Raw genomic sequence first — 17,719 nt, forward strand, 5'->3', positions numbered from 1 at the left:
TGTGTGCTCTGTGAACTCTTATTTGAACTTCAGTTAAGATGGGTTTCAGTTCATGCCACCAACAGCCTCAAACAGAAATCAGAACAATTACCTCCAACACATGGCAGAGATGAGGGGCTTGGGGCTTCGTGGCTGTGCTAATATTTGGGAAAGCCAGAGGATGTTTGGGTGTGGGGGAAGGAGGAGCGGGAAGAAAAGGAGAGCTCAAGGCAGGCTGCAAGTCAAATATGTCGGGAACCCTGGGGTACATATTTTCATCTCAATCGCTGAAAAAAAAAATTGGTTTGGGCTCCTACCTGGCACCTTCTCCTTCTTCCCTTGGATGTGAAGATTGAATGCTTGCAGGGAGCAGACCACCAGTGGTGTCCTGCACAGGGTGCAGACAGACATCAAAGTTAATCTGCTTTCTGATCTAAGCAAAATGGTGATGAGGGTTTCCTGGGACAGTAGCTTCACTAACTGTGGCACTGCAGCCTAGCAGATGTATTTTTAGAATATTGTGGATTCCGAGAATCCACAATACCGGACACTCAAGGTTGAGAACAGAGCCATCTCACGCAGAAGCCTCTGGGCCAGTGTGTTGAGAAGAGAGGGAGCACGGGAAAGGCTTTCCTGTCTTCCTGGGAGCTGTGACTCTCCTGCGTCTCTGCTTATCTGTGTGTGCATCTCCAATTTAGAGCACTTGTCAAGTTTGTCTCCTTCTGGCTGCCCTTTCCATGCAAGAGACTGCCCCAGATGTCTGCCTTGGCTTTATCTTTAACCATGCTTTGCAACCCCGTTTTAACTCATGTCATTACGACTTCCAAAGTGTGCTGATCTGGCTTTGTGCTGAATTCTGCACACATGCCTGGTGGACAACTTCAGGTTTAAGAGCACTTCCTCCTACACCCTCTTCACTGCCATGGACCCTGGCATGGTTTGTGGCCTCATCTGCACTCCCTGACCATGGCTTCCTAACTGGTTTTGCACATACTATTCCATCACTAAGCTATTTCACAGGGGAGCTGCCTTAGTCTGCTTTCTGTTGCTGTAACAAAGTGCCCAAGGCTTGATACTTTATACATAAAAGTGGGTTATTTAGTTCACAGTTTTGCCATCCAGGATTCAGCCACCCCACTGACTGAGTGAGGGGCTTCAGTGGTAAGGAGGCTGGCAAGGGTGGTGAGAGAGGAGACCAGCGAGTGGGGATAGGGCAGTCACTGATTTATCATAACCCACTCTCTTGAGAACTAACCCACTGTCTCAAGAATTAGCTCTTCCCTGAATTCCTAGACCATCTATGGCTGTGCAACTAACTGCTCAAACTTTACTGCTTAAAAATGAAAATTAAAAGAATTTGTAATTCACCCCAAGGGTGACACCCTAAAGACCCAATCACTCCCTTTAGGCTCCTCTCCTAAAATATTGCTCCACATTTCTCAGTGGCCACACTGAGGCCAAGCTCCCAGCCCGTGAACCTTTGGGGGCCACATTCAAATCATATCCAAACCATAGCAGTTGCTAAAATTTACTTCTGAAATACAGATCTGTTCCATTGCTGCCTTGCTCGGAAGCCCTCGGTTTTGCCCTGGAGCTTGAGTTTCCCCGGCGTGGCCATCGGGCTCGGGTCAGAGGTGCTGAAGGCACATCTTGTGCTTTCACCATGTACCTCTGCCACAGTTCCCACGCCTGGGTTACCGAGCTCCGGGCCTTTGACCACAGATGATTGAATCCACATGGACATCCGAGCCAGGCCACATCCAAAGGGCAAAACCTGTGTCTCTGTGGAGAACAGGCTGACCCCGTCAGATTCCCTTCCTCTGGACTTTCACCTGAAAAGTCAGGGGAAATCGAGAGTTTGCCAGTGAGCAGAAGTTAGAAGAGGCACAGAGAGAGGCCACAGCAACAGACAGAAAGCCTTGAGAGCTGGGATTCTGGGTCAGCAGAAGCTGGGAAAAAAGTGCCCTTACTGAGCAGAGGGTGAGGGACTGTCTGGGAATAGCAGGAAGCAGAGCACAGCAGAGGGGAATTAAAATGAAGATCTACAAATCTCACGCTGCTGAAGGAGAAACAAGGTGCCTTAAGCCCTCAGTGGGATTCGCAAGTTCATTCATTGATTTCTACCATTGGTGTCAGGTACCTTCTGCAGGCCAGGAACTCTCCAAGCATAGACAAGGCTTTGCCACGATGGAAGCGACATTCCAGTCAGGCAGGTAAATGGTGAGTAGATGTTTTTCAAAGGGAGCGATTGGAGTCATAAGTTCTGGGAAGAAACTAGAGCAGGCAAGGGATGGGAGGGGTCACAGACAACCATCTTTTAGGAAGCGACAAACCCCTGAGGGAGAGACCTGTGGATGAAAACAAAGTGCTCTGCCTCCTTGGGGATCAGCAGGGATTCCACGTGGCTGGAGCAGAGAAAGGGGTGGAGACGCTGAGAGAGGAAAGGAAGCCAGCCAGGCAGCCAGGGCAGGAGCACCGGGCCTGGGCTTCAGAAGCCACCGGAGGGATTCAGGATCACTTGCGTCTGGGATGGCAGACCCTGAGTAACCTTCCTGTTCCCATGACTTTCTGCAACATCCAGCTCCTCTATGGTTTCTGTAGTTCCTACAGATTCCTGCTCCACTAACCTGGACAGTTTCATTGTTTCCCATAGGACCCCTCCCTGGGAAAAGCAGCAATGCGTTTTGCTTCTGACAGCAAGAGACTGTTGCAGAAGTCACCAGGACTTGACATGAACAACCCCTCAGTTTTCCTTTCTTCCTGCTGGCCCCGTCTCCTACCTTGATCTGTTCGCTGCCTGCCACCTGCCCTGGTGCCTCCAGCTTTTGGAGGCAGCACCTTGCTAAATTGCTAAGTTGCCCTGGCCAGGCTCAAACTTGAAGTCTTCCTGCCTCAGCCTACCAGAGTGCTGGGATTACAAATGTGAGCTAGCACACTCAGCTTGAAATCAGCTCTTCTTTTCTCAACTCCTGTTTGGGTCATCTACAGCTGCATAGCAAACTACCCAAAACTGACTGCTTAAAAATTGTAATGCTTTCGCTCTTGCAGTTCTGCGGGCTGACAGGGCATCTTTGTGCAGCTGGGTGTTGGAAATGCTGAAGCCGTCTGGAGCACTGGCTCGCCTGCTGCCACAGCTGCTACTCGGTGTCGCCTGGGTGCCAGCTGCAGCACCCACAGGTGACTCTTCCTGCATGGTGGCTTGATCCCAAGAGGGGGCACCAGAGAGGTTCAGCAGCCTCTTGGCTTAGCCTTGGAATGCTCAGCTGCATTCTAGGGGTCAAGCTGGCCACGGGACTGAACCAGTTCCAAGGGGACAGGAATGAGACTCCAGACATCGGCAAGGAATCTGCAACTGTCTTCAATCCATCACAGCTGTCATGGTGTCTTTTCCATATGCTGATTCCAGTACTTGTCACCTTTGGCCTTATAGTACAATTGCATGTCTCTCTGTCCCACAGCGTAGATTTTAAGCCCTGGGTGAGACAGTACATCTTATTTAACCTAATGCTTCATACTAATAAACATTAAAGAAGTTCTGTTCTCTGATCTCATCTAATGGAACACATGATTGTCCATCTGTAATAGGGTAGACATTGCACCCATTTTACAGATTGGGAAACGGAGGCACAGTGGGAGTCAGCCTTACCCAAAGCTACAAAAATTCATGAGTTGCGGAGCTGGCATTTGAACCCATTTCTTTGTTCTGTTCTTCCATCTCAGAGGCTTGGCAGTGGCTCGTCGGTTCGGGCTGCAGTAGCAAATTACCACAGACTGGGTGCCTTAAACATCAGACATTTATTTCTCACAGTTCTGGAGGCTGGAAAGCCCAAAGCCAAAGTGCTGGAGATCTTGCGTCTGGTGAAACTGCCTTTTTTGCATTGTACCCTCACATGGCACAAAGAGGGAGAGAGAGCTCTCTTCTATCTCTCCTACCAAGGGTGCTAATCCTGTCATAAGGTCTCCACCCTTGTGACCTAATCACCTCCCGAAGGCCTTACTTCTTATGATCGCAATGGAGACAGGCCTTCAGCAAACCGATGGGGGCAGTCACACAAACACTCGGGCACGGTAAGCACCAAGGCATGCACGCAGGTCACTGTGCGCTGGTTCACTGAACAGTCCTGGGACAGAAGAACAGAGAGGAAGGAGGAAGAGAAAACACAGAACGGGAAGGAGTGGTGGTACGGAGTTGCCATCGGCGACTGCCCCGAGGGGCTTCTGTCAACACCCTGTCCGGGGTCGCAGTCCTGAGCACCCCTGGCGGCCTGGTAAACAGTGCAGAGACGCTGGGAGCTCAGCAAGGAATGAGAGTATTTATTGGATCTGAGCGTCGGATGCAAAAACAGTCCTCCGAAATTCCAATTTTCTATCTGCCAAGATAAGTGATGGAGGCCACGGTTCATGCGGCTCGGCGGCCCGGCCAGGGCCCCATCACTCTGAATTTCTGGCCTGCTTCCTCCGCTGCGTTTACTTGCCCTTGGGAGCGTGCACCGTCTCCCTGCTTGCGGACATCCTAACCGTAGAGGGCGCCCTTCTCGTCCCGGGAATGTCAGTCTCGGTGCACACGGCCACTCAGGGTGGAGAAGGATGCACTAGAAACGGAGAAACTTCATATCCAGAGATGCGGCAAATACTGAACAACCCCTTCTGCCTTTGTCCATTTATGAACAGAGGGCACTGGCGGACCCAAAGCCTGAAAAATAGCAATGTGAATGGGAACAGTTCCTGCAAGAAAATGGAAGCATAGATTGATTTTTCTCTCTCTCTGCCTGCAGCACCGTATCTACAGGCCTGTCCCCTGCCCCACATCCTCCCTGAAGGACATCGTCCGTGTGTGGTGGCCCCACGCATGGGCATCACCGAGCAAGCGTGTCCTCAGGCCTTCAGGCCACAGGTAGCTACTCCTATGTGTCCCAGACCTCAGCTGACACTTGCAACTCTTTCCAGCCAGTTCTCCCGCTCGAAGGCCCCTCCTAGCCCTTAGGAAGTAACATGGTCCATCGGCTTGTTAAAAATACTGCCTTGCTGGCCTAGGATGTCTGCAGGGATGGAACCCTGTCATGCCCTGGAGAGATCCACTCTGAAAACACCATTACTTGTGTATTTAAGGTCAGCCAAAAATGTCACTGGGGCACTCTCAAGGCAATATCACCTGGACTGTTGTCCCTACCGTGTATTTTTGTCTCCTCCCTTTGCTGCTACCACCCCCACAGCTGTCCTCCACATTGCAGCCAGGGTACGTTTTTAGCAAGTCCCGCCAGGTTATACAATCTCTTCCTCAGACACCCAAAGCTTGCCCAGTCTTTGCGCTGTCTGCAGACATCTCCCTCCAGAAGGCTCTCGGTGGTTTGCCCCACCTGCTCCTCCCATCTCCGGCACTGCCGGGTTCCCCACCCCAAGTTTCCTGTGTGTCTTCGAACACAAGGAGGCTGGCCTGGCCTCTGGGCCTTGGTGCCGAGTTCCCTCTGCTTGAAATGCTCTGTGCTCTGGGCCTGCCTTTACTGTCACCTTTACCTGTCACTTAAGCATCTGTTCGAGTGACACCGCTGCTGTGGTTTGAATGTCCTTGCCAAAACCCAAGCTGGAACTTAGTCCCCACTGTGAAGTACTGGGCGGGGGGTGGGGGGGTGGGAATGAATGGCTGTGGTGTTCAGGGGTGGGACTTTGGGAGGTGCACGACAACAAGGGGCCAACTCCCCTGAGGCCCGGGCTCTACACAAAGGGGTGTTCTGTCTTGCCGTGTGACACCCTGCATCTGTCTCCACGGCGCTCTGCAGAGTCCCCAGCAGCCAGCAGGGCCCCAGCAGAGCGGGCCACCTGATCTTGACCTTCCCAACCCTCAGAACTGTGGCCCAAATCACCTGCTCCGTGACATTCAGCTATGGCAGCAGCAAATGGACTGAGACGACTGTGTCAGAGAGCTGTCTCCAATCATGAGGCTACAGCATCCTCACTGTCTGCCGCTCTATTCCTCCTTTTGCTTTTTCATTCCAACACCCTTACGCTGCCTGTTTGCACGTTCACTGTTGTTCCTCCCTCTAGAAGGCGAGTGTAATGATTCCGCCTCCCTCCTGCATCCCCGAGCACCCTGCAGAGCATCCAGCACACAGTAGGTGCTCAATAAATGAGTAGAAAGACTGGTTTTTCTGTTGTCCAACCGTTTGAGAGATGGCATTACATGGGGGAGATACTTGGACGTTTGACCTCCCCTGGGAAGGAAGGGAAGTCCCTGCTTCTCCTTAATTATTTCATTACTTTCAAAGCTTGGAGTTTCCGGGAGGTTAAAAATCGTCCTTGTTCCCGTTGTCACAGACACACTCTCCGGCCTAATCACAGCACCTGTGTCACTTACACCCACACCGGTCTTCCCCGTAGGATTAGCATAGGAAGAAAGCATCTGCACGTTGTTACCACTGGCATCTTTTGAGATTTTAATTAACTGAGTCCTTTTTTTTTCCCTTTCTCATTCACAGGCAGGATTTTGATTAACTTGTAAATGGGAGTTCTGTCACTTCCAGGAGGTGGTGGAGGAGGGTGCTGGGGGCCGGGGAAAGGTAGGTGCCTGGGCTGCCCTCAGTTGCCAGCAAAGGGCCAGCTGTGGACCAGGTGGCCCCCACCCCGCCCCAGGACCCACACCCATCTGCACCCCGTATGGGGACACACCCTGGCCATAGTTACTGGCTACAGTGGGTAGTGGGACTTGTGGGGCCTCTCTGCTTACGATGCATCTCGTCCTGTCTGCAGTGCCTTTGAGAACAGAGAGGCCCCACGGGGTCAGCAGGGGAGGCCAGCGGGCAACAGCGCTCAGTGTGGCATTGTGCCAGTTGGGAAAATTCTGCTCAGCCTTTGGACTTCAAAATCACCAAGGTCTGGAAAGAATTTACCCACAAAGTGGGCAGGCAAGGGCGGTCTCTCAGCCCAAGCAGAGGGGCAGATTCACCCCATCTCCACCCTGGGGACCCACTTCCCACCACTACCCGCGGCCTGGAGCGCTGAGAGCAGAGGGAGGCTGGGACAGGCTCTCTGCTGAGCTGTCACTGGGCAATACGCCTCTGGGCTTGGGTCTGATTTATTTAACCCTCTCACCCTCAATTTTACCTGTACGTGTGACCGTGCTCAGCCCGCTCCCAGGTTTCCTTGGGAAGATGGGGCGAGGGCACTGCGTGCAGTGTTTAGAACAGTAGATGTCGAGGGTTTTTGTTCAGGTCAGGTGATTTGAGTTCAGATCTATTTGTGGTACTTAGGATGCTTTTACCTCTCTCAGACTCAGTTTTTCCTCCATAAAGTAGACATAAGGCATCTTGTGATTGTGTGACAATGAAAGGAATCCGCCAGAGAAGCTGTCAAGTGTCACATCAATGCTAGCCAATTCCAGCCAGTCTCTCACATCTACCTCTGCCTGTGAAGTCAAATTGAATTTATTTTCAAAAATACTAACTATGGGCATGCCAATTGCCTCACTCATGAAAACACCTGTAAAAATATAGAATAAGGGGAGCTGTATGCAAATATTGTTGGAATTCTTTTTTTTTTTTTTAAAGAAGCAAATAATATTAAAGATGATTATTTCGTGAATGACTGGACTATTGTCCCTCAGGGGAAAATATTTCCCAGTTTGCTTAGAGTAGCAAAAAGAGGGGGGAAAGATTTGATAGTTATTTCAAAACTGTCTCCCCAAGGGAAATTAAACCTGAGTTATGCAGAATATTTTATAGAACCATAGTGTGAACCTAACAAGGAAAAAGCCACTCTGAGGGTGGCTAAGTGGATCTGGACACGTTTCTCTTCAGTGCGGGGCACGGGGCACCTCAGACTCCTGCCAGGAGCTCCCACTCACACCCACCTTACCACACCTGTATGGAGCAGGACCAGAGTGTCCCCAAGAGGTGCTCCCTCCTTAAGCCATGTTCCGGACCCAGCAGCAACACCCCACTGCTACCAGCTGATACTTTAGAGGCGCACCTTCTCCCTGTGACTCCCACCAGGGCTTCCTATCCCTAGCCTGGCACAACCCCTACCCCTACCATTACCCCTACCCCCAGCCCTAGCCCTAACCCCATCCCCAGGACTAACCCCATCCCCCCCACCCCCACGCCTAGCCCGACCTCTAAACCTAACCTCCTCCCCCTCCCCTACTCTTACCCCTACTCCTACCCCAACTTTACCTCTACCCCTAACTGTACCCCTACCCCTACCCCTAAGGATCACAGAGTCAACAAGGTATTTTTATATTGAAGCAACAAGTCGCTGCTTGTTGGCTATAGCTTGTATTTATTTTTCAGCAAATTACACTATTTTTCCAAAAACATGATTGGTTTTAGCCTCATTTATTTTCAAGACTACGGGCAGTTTCAAGGGTCAGGGCAATTTTTCTTTAAATTCTTCTAGTACTCCTTTTTGAAACAGGACTCTTCTTTCCCACAGGAAACTCATTTCAGAGCAGCCTGACTTTGTCTCTCCCCATTCACATGACCCAGCCAATTTGCATATTCTATGCTCCTGGCCATAGAGACTGATTCTAGGATAGGCACAGGATCTGAGCTAAGAGAACCAGGCTCTTCCTTGGATGTTTTGTGATACCACAATCAGAAAAGTTCATCTCTCTCTCTTGGGGTTGTTAGGCTGGTAAGATTTCTGTATGCTAAGGGCCATGTGCTAAAGACCTGTCCGAGAAACACAGGGGGAACCCAAATAGCATTATTTTGACTCTGGATCAAGACCTACCTGAAGCCAAAACTATTGTAGAACATTATGTGAACTATGGCATCAGGAAGAGGGTCTGTTACTGCACACTGAAAGCATTTCTGATTTATGCAGTTAGCTTAGCCTAATATGTATTAGGGTTTTTTAAAAATCCTAATGATGAATCATAATCCTTATGATGAATCAATATGATGAAATGAATATGGTATAAAGGAAAACACAGAGGTGTCATTTAAAGGATTAAATTTAGAGCTTCCCTTTAAAATAATACCTCCCATTCACACTTGCTAGTTGTCAGGGATTTTATGTCCGTTTTCCTGCTCCTCCCACCATCCTGCATGTTGTATTATACCCATTTTAGAGAGGAGGACATCAAGACCCTGAGTCGCTCAGAGACTTGCCAAAGACCAGCCAGGTAGGAAATAGTGGAGCCAGGAATTTACACTCAGATTTCTTGCCCATGATACAGAGCTGGATGAAATCACGGCTTATTCATTCATCCAGCATTGACTGGGCATTAATTGTGTGCCAAGCAGGTGCTAACACCTGGACATATGAAATGAATAAATAGTACCCATCCTTAGCATTGGTAAGTCCAGGGGATCACAGCTGAATTACGGCTGACTTTTGTCCCCACCCCCACCCTCCCGCAAGAAGATATGCTGAGGCTCTAATCTCTGGTACCTGTGAACGGGGCCTTATTTGCAAATAGGGTCAGTGCAGGGGTAAGAAATTTAAGGTACAGTTGCTGGGTTGGGCACAGCATTGGTTAGCTTTTCATCACTGGCACAGTTTGTGCAGAGGGGCGGTTGGGTGGGCTCGTGGCTGCAGGCGTCCCCATCCATGAGTAGCTGGCCCCGCTGCTGTTAGGCCCGTGCTCATCATGGAGAGCCCGGAAGCAAAACAGGAAGAGGAAGGCCGGCTCCCATAGTCCTGGGTGACAGCATCCCTTCGTGACCCCAGATCTCCTGCTAGCCTTCCCTTCTTAGAGTTTCACAGCTCCCCATAGCCCCTGCCTGGGGACCAAGCCTCCAAAATACCCTCCTCTGGGCAACATTTAAGACCCAAACTCACTGGGCGAGGCGACACACGCCTGTAATCCCAGCCCTCAGGAGGCTCAGGCAGGAGGATCATCTCAAATTTGAGGCCAACCTGGGCTACATAGTGAATTCAAGGCAAGCCTGGAATACTCAGTAAGATATTGTCTCAAAAACCAAGCATAAAAAGGCCTAACCCCTAGCATCCGGATTAAATAAGAGGGAAAGGCACACACCCAGGCACACTGTTTGAATGTCGTGTGAGATGGGGCAGAGATGGGAGCAACTGTGTACAGGCTCACTGGACTTCACCGGAAGCTAGGAGACAGGTCTGTGGGAAATGCTTCTAGGAGAGCTCAGAAGGAGGCAGCCATGCCCACAGCTTGCTCTCAGACTTCTAGCCCGCAGAGCTGGGAGACACAATGCACTTCTGTTGTTCTGAGCAGCCTGAAGAAACTAATGCAGCCACCCAGGCATGCTCCCCTCACCCCCGAGCCCAAGCGTGTTCAGATCTCAGCTAAGGGTGCATCTGGCCAGGACGGCGTCAGCCTCCAGCCAGCATCTGCTCTCCCCACCTGGCAGACCTGATACATGGGGTCCTCTCTGTCACAGGGTGTGAAGTTGCAAGTCCCTGGCATGCATGGCACTAGAACCCACCCTCTGTGACCCCAGCTATCCCCTGGGATCACACCCAGGCCTACTGTTAGCCTGCATGTTTGGCCAGGCCAGTGGTCAGAGGCAGAAGGGCACTAACACCAGGGTACTACCCTTTCTTTACATTCCAAGGCAGCTCCGTTTCCAGGATACGCACCTCTGGATTCCTCCTCTGTGATTCTGTGGGAGCCATTTCTTGATGTACTGTCTTAATAGCACTGTGAAGGCTGGCGCAGCCTTTGGCTGCAGCCTCTGACAGGGCTGTTACCTGACCCGCCCTGGGTCCCCAGCCTTTGAGGCATTAGCCAACTCAGTTTCAGAAGGTGGTGCGAGGGAGGGGGATTAGCTCGGGGTTAATCAGTGCTTTGCCTCAGGAAGTGATTAGCTGCGACTTGGACCTGTTGCCCATTGCTCTAAGCAATGGCCCCGGTTCCTTTAGTGCTCCACTCTTTCGGTGCCCGAAAAATGCTCCGAATAAAATGCACTCACCTGCCCATGTGCTTGGTGCACAAACCAGCTCATTAAGAACGGTGAAGTCCCTGGTAGCGAAAGCTTTCCCTGTGGGCAAACTTAAACTTTCCAGGCTCCCAAGGGAGGGGGCAACGCCTGCCATCATTATCCCCAGAGGGGCTCCTCTTGTCAAACAACACCATCCACATGTCAAGGGCAGCTCTCAATCTTGCTGTTTTAATAACTTCTAGCAGAGTGGGTGCTTTGGGCCTGCTGCTTGGCTTGATTAAGTGTAAGGGTTGAATCTGGGTCACTGTGTCCCTAGTTTGCTTTTACAGGTACCACCGTGAGAAAGTTGGGCTCTAGGGCTCAGTGATCAGACTGCGGGGATTAGAGTGGCTGGCGGTGTGGCTTTGGGGAGGTCAGTTAGCCTCTCCAAGTGTCAGTCTTCTTCTGTAAAATGAGACGCTAGAAGGAGTCCAGGATAGAATGTATAGGAAGTGCTTAGCGTTCAGTTAAAAGGCAGCCGTTATTTTTAACTGGCACCTGGCAGAACCAGAAATGACCCGTGTGTGGGCTCCACCCATGACGGTGTCCTCTTTGGGAGCTCAATGTGACCCTGCCTGGTTGGCGTGCAGACTCTGCATCACAGGGACAGTGTGTACCAGGCGGTTCAGGACCTGCAGCCACATGCTGGGCATTGTCCAGTCCTTTCCACAGATCCTCGGGCTGAGATTCCTGTCTTGGTTCACAGCCAAGAACCCCAAAACTTTCACCTTAGCTGGCACCCCAGAACTCCAAGGAACAGCTTTGCTTCTTTGGAGGAAACAGAAGCTCTCCACACTCCCTCCGGCCTGTCTCCCAGGGCTGTGAGGGGCCTGTGGTGTGGCTTCGTGCAGCCCCCCACTCCCACCCAGGGACAGCTGCCTGGGGTCTCCCTCAAAATCTGTAAACAAGCTGCCCAGCTATGTGTCCACATTAGTCCCTAGAGTTGGCATGACGGAGTTCCCGAAGCTGAGTGACTTGAAACAGACCAGTGTCCCACAGTTTGAAGGCTGGAAGTCTGACATGAAGGTGTGGCAAGGCCTCACGGTGCCTGCCAGCTCAGGGTGCATCCTTCCTTGCCTCCTGGAAGGTCCGGGGTTTCTTGGTCATCACTCTCACCCCTTGGTCACCTCCCTGTGTGTCTTCCCAGAACCTGCCTCCTATGCGTCTGTCCTGATACAGAAGCCCCTGTGTATCAGACACCAGTCATGCTGCATTAGGATCCACCCACAATAACTTCATTTAACTTGATCTCCTCTGTAAAGAGCCTGTCTCCAAATGAAATCACATTCTGAGACATTAGGGGCTAGAATCCCAGCATCTTTTTAAGGGGAGATGGGGCAGGCACAATTCAAATCAGTACCACCTGTCATGGTTACCTTTACATGTCGACTTGGCTAGGCAACAGTACTCAAAATTAGGTCGCATATTATTCCAGGTGTCTCAGTGAAGTTATTTTTAAATGAGATTAATATATAAAACAGTAGATTACAAGTTAAAGCGGATGATTCTCTATAGTGTAGGCAGGCTTCATCCAACCGGTGGAAGGTCTTAATGGAAAACGGGTGAACTTCTTAGAAAAAGTAGTTCTGCCCACAGATTGCCTTTGACCTGGAACCAAAACCCCCACCTGTACCTCCACCCTTCCAGCCTACCTTGCAGATGATTTATAGTCAACTCTCCTATCTTTGGGTTCAGCACTCACTTTCTGACTACAGATCAGAAATACTCAGAAAAGTTATTCATAGTGGTGCATACCTATAATCCCAGTTCCTGTAGAGGCTGCTGCTGGAGGATCACAACTTCCAGGCCAGCCTGGGCCACTTAGCAAGTCCCTGTCTCAAATAAATTTTTAAAATAGCAGGAAAAAAGGATGTCTGCAATGAACATGTACAGACTTCTCTTTTCATCATTCCATAAATAATATAATATAGCACTGATTTACATAGCATTTACATTGTACTGAGTAGTATGAGCAACTTAGAGATGATTTAAAGTATAAAGGAGGGTATGCATAGGTTATATGAAAATACTATGTCATCTTATATACAGAACTTGGGCATATGCAAGTTTTTATATTCCTCGGGAGGTCCCAGAATCAACACCTGGATATCAAAGAGTTACTGTGTACATCCCATAGGTTCTGTTTCTCTGGAGATCCCCAAATAGTAGAGCAGCCAGTGGCCCCAATCATGCAGGTCCCAGGGCCTGCAATGGTGCTACAGCTGGGCCGGGAGGGCAACCCTTCATCTGGGCAGAGGAGGAAGCCAGAAGCTGCCTTTAAAAACATCTCATGCTCAACAAACTCTCAGTCTACCACCGAACAAACATTTCTGAGTCTCTGATTTTTATTATCAAAGGAAGTTGGGAACAGTTCAGTCTTGGTGTGAATTACTTTAAGAGACCATGGGGAAGAAGTGAGAAGAAATTTCTTACCTTTGTGCATTTAACACAGTCCTGGAGGCTGGTGTTCCATAGCAGGGGTTAGAGCAGAATCACACTCTTAAAGCACTGGACAGAATCTACAGCATCAATAACCCTGTTCATTTTCCCCTTCCTGACTGCCATGTGACAAACTACTGCAAACTTGAGCGATTCACATCAGAATTATTTGCTCTTGGTTCTGAGGATCAGCAACTTCCACTGGGCTCAAGCGTGTGGTTCTTCTGCTTGGTTGTTTCTGGAGCCACCTAAGCAGCAACTATCTATCACCTAAGACATAGTGGTGGCTATGGCCCAACATGGCGGTTGTGCTGGCTGTTGGCTGGGCGTCTTCTCCAGGTGAGAGGTGTCCTGACTAGTGGTGCTGTGTTGTAACAAAGCCGGAGTGGATGCTGCAACGCCTTTTAAGGCCTGGGCTGGAAAGTTGCCAAAACATCACTTCTGAGATATTCTTGTGTTTAAAGGGGTTGCAAAGCCTTCCTAGATTTGCGGCAGAAAAGACTGGATTCTGCCACTCAACAAGAGGCAGTGCAGAGTCCCAGCGCAGTCCTAATGGGAAGGTTAGTCTGGCCAGCTTTGCAAACAAGCTACAACACCTACTACCCAGATCACACTAGTGAATGGAGCATGTGAGTTATGCCTGGATACACCACGAGAGGCAATGAGCACGCTACTGCTCAAATCTGGATATAAGAGGGCATCTGGGATGTGCAAGGACGTTGCTGTTTATTACGCATTTGATTGAGAACCTGGCAGGGAAGGTGTTTGGATTCTGCCCGATTCAAAGACTAGTCTATAAATTTTTTCCTGTGGAATTAGATATTTGACTCATTTCTGTTACAGCACCGCCAGAGGCATCTGGTAGGGCCTGCTAACTTATGTTCTTAGATTTTCCTTGGCAGAAATTAATTTTTTTTCTTAAGATTTTTTTTTTCTGTCCAAGGCTGAGTCTTTGGATTAATACTGGGGTTCTACGCTTCATAAATTTATTCCTTTTGGTTCATTGTTTCAAAATGAGACTTTTAATAGATTCCAGAGACTTAATAAGAGCGGTGCCCAGTCACATAATGAAGCTACTGTATATGTGGCTGACAGGTAGTAATTTATTATTATCCTTGTTTCTGATAAGAGTCACACTAGACACAGTGGGTGTCTAATAAATATCAGCTATAACAACATAGCAATGGAAGAATGTTTGTCCCTTTGTGTCTCGATCAAAAATTCATAATGCAGTCTTCTATTACCACCGTGTCTATCTTCCGTTAATTTTATCAATTATATGTAGAAGGGAGCTATAGCTGTATGTCTTTGTTATTGTTAGTTTAAATGTTCTAATTTATCCCGCTACTGTGTTTCACTTAGCATAGCAAGTCACAATATTTTTCTGTCCCTGCAGTGAAAGACTGCAGTTAGTTGATCTTGCTAACAAGGGATAATTATTAGCTTCCTCAAGAGTGTCGCCCTATATGCATTGCTAAGCATTCCAGGGGGATTATATTATTTTTATGAATTTCAGACAAGACAAGGGAATGGCAGAGTGAGATAGGGCTGTTTTAATATTTGTCCTTGCCCCATTTGCATATCCATCAGCGGTAATTTGTTAATGCTGCTTGCGTTCCCGTCTGTAGTCACGCGGAGAATTAACGCTCCTCTACTGGCTGAGACACCCAGTTCAGAAGTGAGAAGCAGGCAAGTCCTAACGTTAGATGATTCTGGCAATCATGAAGTTTGCATTCAAAAGCAACTTCTTCGCAGGGTGATGCTTTTCTGAAAAGTGAGCAGTGAAATGGCAGATTTTGAGCACGGTTCATTGATGTTCAAGGGTTTCTTCCTCAGGTTAGCAGAGCTATTCTGGCACTTGGACTTGCGCGGTTTTTTTCTGTTTGTTTTGTTGTTCTTGGGAATGTGAACGGGGAAGGCAAGGGGATTTAAGATTCAGCAGAGGATTGCTCCAAGTCGGAGGCTGGCCAGTGGGGCCTGGAGAGGCTTTGATTGCAGGGCCGAGGGTCCAAGTGAAATGCACACCTTTAACCCCAGGGTCCATTTGTACATCGATTGTACTAGACACTCTAATCAACCTCATATATGTCTGTGTGAGAAACGCTTAATTATTTCAATATATTCTCGGTGAATTTTCCTATTTAGTAGAGCTTTAGATAACTCACAAGGAGGCAAATATTGATATAATATTAAATTGGAGTTGGAATTTGGATGTTGTTATGAAACATTTATGAAGTATCTAGTTCAATTATTCATCGGTTCGATTTCATCAATCAACAGATAATTATTGAAGGTCTCAGATGTACCAAATGCAGGGTGGGCCGTAAGAATGCCAGAAGAGTTTGCAGCCCTTGGGGGGGAAGACAAGCAAGCCGGCGCTTTTGGCACGATAGGATTGGTAGTAGGGTCGGTACGGAGGGTCCGAGGTGGCGTCCAGCCAGCGGGAGAGTACCTCTGGAGGATGTGGTCTCTCAGCTGAGGCAGCAGGTAGGATGGGAGGCAAGGCTGGGAGGGGAAACAGCAGCAGGAGGACTAAGGCCCAGCTCTGGAGCCTGAAGTCATGAACAGCTGCAGTTTGAAAAGTCGATTCTGCGCGCCATGGATGTGCAGGTCGGCACCTTTGGTTGGGTTGCCAAGATGCAGAGCTTAGAAGGGGCCTCTCGGCCAGCAGATCCTTGAGGAGGTGCTTTTGGGTGAGACTAGTCAGGGTGAGAGGAAAACTCAATCAGGGCAGGCTGAGATGAGGTCTAGCTCAGCCTGGCCCACAGATGGTCCCCCTTAGCAGGCAGGCGTGTCTGTGGGCTGGCCCCAGGGGGAAGGCACCCCTTTCAGGCATTTCCAGGTGAGCAACGCTTTTCTCCAGGGCAAATCACAGGAGAAGGGAGCAGCTGTGGGCGGTTAGGAGGTGACAAAGTAGAGGATGGGTGCAGGAGCCCCATTGGACCCACGGCTATCAGCTACTTCTGGAGGGAAAGAGCAGCTTAGGGGGCTCTTGACATCCCTAGCATGGGGGAGATTGCTTTCTGTTGTCAGAAACGGAAGAACAAATCAGTCCCTCTAATGGAAAATGCATTAGGCTTTCTAGATGGAGCAGCTAAATCAGAGGCGGGAGCAACAGGACATTCCCAGCAGCTTGGCTGGGGGCAGGACCTACAAGGTGTCTCCATCGACTATGAAGGAAAGAGGTCCACAGTGCAGAATTAATCAGAGGCAAAGGGAGTGGGATTTGAGTCACCGTGAGGTATGTGACAGGCAAGGCAGGGAGGGGGCTATGCCAGCATGCTAAAAATAAATAATTCCCTCCTGTTCCCTTCAGAGGCACTCAAGGTAATTTGCAAACATTTGCAGGCAAGTTTTCACGGGGCTGAACTGCAGGCAAAGCTCCCACTGACTTCACTGGGAGCTCCCAGGGGGACGTTCGGCAAGGTGAGACCTTGGTTCTGGGTAATTAAGACTTATGGCACCCTTGTTAGCGAAGAAATCCTGGTGCACACAGCTGAGCTGCAGCAGCTCAGCAGCCCGCAGCCCCCAGGCAGCCTGCAGCCCCCAGCAGCCCACAGCCATTAGAAGCCCACTTGAACCATCATTAATTCTGCTATCCTGCACTTTCTGAAATCAGAGGATGACATCACTTTGATTAAGAGGGACAATCAAGTTACAATCAGTCGAGTCAGCTGTGTGGGCAGTGCCCTCTGAGCCACTTGGTGGTGGTGATGATGGCCCTGTGCACCACGGGGCAGCAGGGGATAGAAAGAGGTCGACGCTCATGCTGCTGTCGCCTTCTAAGCAGAAGACAGTCTCCCAATGCCCTCCTGCACTCTCCTTACCTCTCTCTCTTTTCTGCTTCCATTTCTGTCCCTTTGCTAAGACACACAGGTGCTCATAGGTGGTCAGTCCTGGCCAGAAAATGTGTGAAGAAGAGGTATGTGGCATGCCACTATGGCAGAGTGCTACGCTGGCAGCTAGGAAGGGTAGCAGGCTTCTGCAACACATTCCCTGCTTGGGAAGGGCTGCGGTCCTGTGGAAAGGATGCATCGCTGTTCAGAGAAAGGTACTCACCAACAGTGCCCCTTGGGACCCAGGTGGCCTAACTTTATATCCTGGCCCTCTCTGCGCCTCAGTTCTCTCTTCTGTAAGATGGGAAGAACAATACTAACTACCTCATAGCATAATTGTGAGGGTAAAATGAATGAAAGAGCTTAACACACAGCTCAATATATGTGGGAAAAGTAGCAGACCTTTCTAGAGCACCCACAGTGCTAAGTATGTTGGGTGCTTTCCGTCTTCTAATTTGCAAACAGCAGAGGAGATGGTATCATCACTGTCCCCTGCTATGGATCCAAAGTCCCTCTTTTATGACTTAGATCTAAAATGTATCCCCAAAGTCATGTGTTCAGAAGTGGGGTCTG

At 49.6% G+C, this 17,719-nt stretch overlaps 1 long non-coding RNA gene across 1 annotated transcript in view; it reads right to left on the reverse strand.

Moving 5' to 3' along the window:
• Positions 1-14,840: 14,840 nt before the first annotated feature.
• The window catches only part of LOC106149342, a 32,494-nt gene continuing 29,615 nt past the window's right edge, over positions 14,841-17,719 (reverse strand). The window contains exon 3 of the long non-coding RNA XR_001235478.1: positions 14,841-16,009. This is a non-coding gene — a long non-coding RNA (uncharacterized LOC106149342). The remainder of the gene's footprint in view (positions 16,010-17,719) is intronic.

This window comes from Chinchilla lanigera, unplaced genomic scaffold, assembly GCF_000276665.1.
Source record: "Chinchilla lanigera isolate Chin_1 unplaced genomic scaffold, ChiLan1.0 scaffold00042, whole genome shotgun sequence".
Lineage (NCBI taxonomy): Eukaryota > Metazoa > Chordata > Mammalia > Rodentia > Chinchillidae > Chinchilla > Chinchilla lanigera.